Source organism: Talpa occidentalis, unplaced genomic scaffold (genome assembly GCF_014898055.3).
Source record: "Talpa occidentalis isolate TD23 unplaced genomic scaffold, MPIMG_talOcc4v2.1 talOcc4.3511, whole genome shotgun sequence".
In the NCBI taxonomy this organism is placed as follows: domain Eukaryota; kingdom Metazoa; phylum Chordata; class Mammalia; order Eulipotyphla; family Talpidae; genus Talpa; species Talpa occidentalis.
The window spans coordinates 1-5155 of NW_023603754.1; the positions used below are offsets into that span (position 1 = coordinate 1).

The following is a 5155-nucleotide window of genomic DNA, read 5'->3' on the forward strand; positions in this document are numbered from 1 at the left end:
TGGCAAAATTCTGAAGGTGTGACCTACTATGAAACATGGAGCTTGGGAGGATTGCTTGAGATCAGGGAAGTGCCTGTGCAAGAAGTGTGCTGGTGCTGGGCTTGAGGGTCACTGGAATATCAGCATTTGACTATACACTAACTTCTCAAGCAGAGACACAAAAGCACATGGCACCTTTAGAGAAAGGGGCATGCATCTTACTGATTGCGTGTGGGGAGAGGGGTATAGGGTGGGTGATGAAACTGGAGGAGTTGGTTAGGCCAGGCTGTGGGGAGCCTGGTGTACCCTCTTGTCACTTTAACCTGTAGGTGACTTGTGTTTATTCAAGCTGGTCGTGACTGAGTGCCATAAGTGCTGCGCAGATGAGTATAGGGTTGGAGTGCCTCACAGCTGTAACTCACGGTTGCTGAAGAGGTTAGCTTTCGTGAGGCCAGAATTATGAGCTCAATCTGCGTATGAGATAAATGAGCTAGCCTGTTGCATGGGCCACGTGCTGTGGCTGTAACCTGGGCCCCATAACTCTCACGAGTGAGTAAAAGAAAGGTACAAAATATATTTCACTAATAGAAAGCAACTCTTCAGTAATATGATCTTTAAATTAAAACATTCAAACATTATATATTTATGTGCAACACAGAGAAAGCTACAGTTACTAAGATTGATTAGGAATGAGACGCTAATTTCTTCTTTTTTTTAAGATTTATTTATTATGCATACAAGAACTAGGGTATAGACCAGAGATGCGGGGGTGAGAGGATTCACCAGAGACAGAGTGGGAGCACAGCAGGTGGATCCATTGAAATCCACTGCTGAGGGGAGCAGCAGGGAGACAGGGGAGGTCTGCTGTGGCCTGTTGCACTGACTGCCAATACCTTGATAGCACTGTGTCTTTAACCCCTGCGCCACCAGGGAGGCCCTCTAATTTCTTCTTTTGCTTTCTTTTAGCTTGGCATTCATTAAGCGGACTCCAGTAATTGATGCAGACAAACCAGTATCTTCTCAGCTCCGAGTTCTCACTCTCAGTGAAGACTCGCCTTATGAAACCCTGCATTCTTTCATTAGCAATGCGGTGGCTCCTTTTTTCAAGTCCTATATCAGAGAGTCTGGCAAGGCAGACAGGTAAAACCCATTTTTCCCTGCATTGATCTGAATGTTATATTTCATTTAATGTTCACAAGGAGGAAGACGGAAGATGATGTAAAATTCAGGATTCAGAAGGGTAAAGCTGAGAAACCAAGTCTTTAAATCTTTTGTGTTAATCAGATGTATATTAACAATATTTGATAAACCTGAAATAATGGATCCTCTTTGGGGGCCACTTGTACGCTAATATTTGAGGTTTTCCTTATCTCTTTAGGGATGGTGATAAAATGGCTCCTTCAGTTGAGAAAAAGATCGCAGAACTTGAAATGGGGCTCCTTCACTTGCAGCAGAATATTGAAATCCCAGAGATCAGCCTGCCCATCCATCCAATTATTACAAACGTGGCAAAGCAGTGTTACGAGCGTGGAGAAAAGCCAAAAGTCACAGACTTTGGAGATAAGGTTGAAGACCCAACTTTTCTCAATCAGTTACAGTCTGGAGTTAACCGCTGGATCCGGGAAATTCAGAAAGTAAGAGGGCGGCCTTGGCATCCTGGTGGGGAACACCTTGCCCCAGACTCCGCGAGGAGGCTGCCTAAGAGGTGTGGGTGGGGAGGATGAGTGGTGGCAGCTACAGCCCCTCCCTGTGGGCGTGGGATGTCAACAGAGGACTCCAGTGTGAGCCTAGGTGGGAAGTCAGGGTGTCAGGGGGTTGCTTAGTGTTAGCCCGGGGGGAGTGTTCATATCAGCTGTTTTATACTTTGGTTTCAGATTAAATCACTCAGAACTTACAGGGAAGGAAATCTACTGAACATGGGCATTACACTGTAATGCATGTGTTGTGGTTCATGATACTCTATCTTGGTTTAGATAGCGAACACTCTTAAATGTTATTTTATCTTTTTTTTTTTTTTAAGATTATTTATGTATATAAGAGCTGGGGTACAGGCCAGAGATGTGGGGGGTGAGAGGATTCACCCGAGACAGAGTGGGGAACAGAACAGGCAGATTGACTGAAGTACACTGCTAAGGGGAGCAGCGGGCATGACAGGAGAGGTCTGCTGTGCCATGTGGGTTGCTCCTGGCCAGCTGGGGATTGAACTCGTGCTGCAGAGGCTGCGATTGCTTCATAGTGTGGTGCTTAACCCCTTGCGCCACCTGGGAGGCCCCCTAAATGTTATTTTATCTTTCAAGGTGACCAAACTTGATCGCGATCCTGCATCAGGAACTGCCTTACAGGAAATTAGCTTTGGCTAAACTTGGAACGTGCATTATATCGCATCCAGGAGAAACGAGAGAGCCCAGAAGTTCTCCTCACTCTGGATATCTTGAAACACGGCAAGCGTTTCCACGCCACCGTCAGCTTCGACACGGACACAGGTGACTACTCGGACTAATAGTCTGACGGTGATCTGACCTTGCTTTTGTGTGGTCTTACTGATAATTTAGATGCAAATTACCAGATGCAGTCTTTCCTCTCTCCTCCCGTGCACCTTGTATCCTCTTTCCCCTCTGTTTTAGGTAATGAAATGATTTTCCATAAACCTGCCTTTCCCTTCAAGGGCTTTAAAACCATAAGTCAGTTTCCAGCCTGGTAGAGAGGCCTGGAGTTCCTCCTGGCTCTCAGTGGCTTAGTTCCTTCAGCAGGTTGTGCTCTTTTACTCAAAGTCAAGTGTTTGTTTGAGAATCCAGGCAGGAATATGGTATTGAGTAAAGCAGAAGTTGTTTGCCCATAAGACTGGGGGTGGAAGCTGGTAGATACTCTCTCTTCCCTTTATACCTGCTGTTGCCCCCCATTCTTGGCCAGCCTGCCTGTTTTGGAAAGTGGTCAAAATAAATGCCGTTTTCTGAATGGGCAAGTGTGAATGGTGTCACCTTTAAACATACTAGGCACACGTGTGCTTGACTGAGCCATTGTGGTTGCACATCGGTCCCCACAGAAGCGTGAGTCCTTCAGGCTGCAGTGGGGGATTGTGTTCTCTCCCTCCCCGTCCAAAAAAGATGTGCCACAGTGTGGACATCGGAGGAGACTCCAGGTTGCTTTGCATTCACTAATGCCGATGTGTATACCTTGGTTTGTTTTTCTTTTTAATAACTTTGAAATCTTTCCTAGTACTTTTTTTTTTTTTTTTAAGATTTTATTTATTTATACAACCACTGGGTACAGTCAGAAGTGCGGGAGGGTGAGAGAATTCTCCAGAGGCAGAGCAGGAAGCAGAACAGAAGTCAGAGTGACGAAATACACTGCTGAGGGGAGCAGCAGGCAGCAGGAGAGGTCTGTGAGCCATGTGGGACCCTCACCCGGCAGCCAGGGATTGAACCGGCGCTGCAGAGGCTGCGGGCAGCTTCGCAACCCAGCACTCAACCGCTGCGCCACCAAGGAGGCCCCCACTTCTTTTTTTTTTTTTTTTTTTTTTTTTTTTTTATATAGAGGCATGTTTATTTATTTATTTGTTTGTTTGTTTGTTTGTTTATACATGCACTGGGTACAGTCAGAAGTCCGGGAGGGTGAGAGAATTCACCAGGCCAGAGCGGGGAGCAGAGCAGGCAGAAGGACCGAAGTGCACTGCTGAGGGGAGCAGCGGGCGGCAGGAGAGGTCTGCGCACCATGTGGGACCCTCCTCCAGTGGCCGGGGAGCAGCCGGGGATCGAACCGGCGCCGCAGAGGCCGCGGGCAGCTTCGCAGCCCAGCGCTCAACCACTGCGCCACCGGGGAGGCCCTCTTTTTTTTTTTTTTTTTTAACTAATGCCAGAGAAAGTAAAAAAGAAAAATAGCTCTCAGGTGTGTGCGTGATTCCATTTCCATAACATTCTCTGCTAACTTGATCCTGGGAATAAAAATTGAATTTTCTAAAAGACAATAGAATTTCTGTTTTTCTAAGCTTCACTGTTAACCACTGGCCACTTTAGATAATAGGCAAAGCAAAATATGGACTCTGGGCCCACCATCCACATCCATTGGACTGTGTAGGGTGACTCATGTCCTTAGAACAGCAAAAATGAGACCCCACTAGAGCCCTCCTGTTAATATGTTTGTTTTTTCAAATGTCATAAACATTTTTCTGTTGCTGAATCTTTTGCAACATCGAAATGTCCCATTGTGAGGGTGTATTTCCTTTGCTTATACATTACTGGCCTGTAAGATCCCCTTCGGTTGTGCACCTGCTGTGAAATCTGTTTCTCTTGGTCTAGGGCTCAAACAGGCCTTGGAAACGGTGAATGACTACAACCCTCTGATGAAGGATTTTCCTCTCAACGACCTGCTGTCTGCCACTGAGCTGGACAAGATAAGGCAGGCGCTGGTTGCGATTTTCACCCATTTGAGAAAGATCCGAAACACAAAATATCCCCAGAGAGCATTACGTTTTGGTGGAGGCAATTTCCAGAGACTTGAGTTCTCAGTTACTCAAAGTGTTGGGCACTAGAAAGTTGATGCATGTTGCTTATGAAGATTTGAAAAAGTAAGTTTTAATACATCAGAAAACCAACCTTGGGTCCTTGGGGTGAGAATATGCTTTAATAATAAGCTTTCTTTCTTAAATTGTATCCTAGGTTATGGTAGCATGCTTTGAAGTTTTTCAGACTTGGGATGACGAATATGAGAAACTTCAGGTGTTACTGAGAGACATTGTCAAAAGAAAAAGGGAAGAAAACCTGAAGATGGTGTGGCGGATCAACCCTGCCCACAGGAAGCTGCAGGCTCGCCTCGACCAGATGAGGAAATTCAGACGCCAGCACGAGCAGCTGAGAGCTGTCATTGTCAGGGTCCTGAGGCCTCAGGTGTGACTCTGGGCAGGAGAGGCCCAGATGCGGGTTTTTTTTTTTTTTTTTCTTTCTTTCTTTCTTTTAAAGATTTATTTATTTATTTGTTTGTTTATTTATACAAGCACTGGGTACAGTCAGAAGGGCGGGAGGGGTGAGAGAATTCACCAGAGCCAGAGCGGGGAACAGAACAGGCAGAAGGACCGAAGTACACTGCTGAGGGGATCAGTGGGCGCGGCAGGAGAGGTCTGTGTACCATGTGGGGCCCTCACCGGCAGCCGGGATTGAACCAGCACTGCAGAGGCTGTGGG

At 46.4% G+C, this 5155-nt stretch overlaps 1 pseudogene; it reads left to right on the forward strand.

The window, feature by feature from the left end:
• Positions 1–837: 837 nt before the first annotated feature.
• LOC119256638 (cytoplasmic dynein 1 heavy chain 1-like) lies at positions 838–4862 on the forward strand (annotated as a pseudogene).
• The last annotated feature ends 293 nt before the right edge of the window (positions 4863–5155 follow it).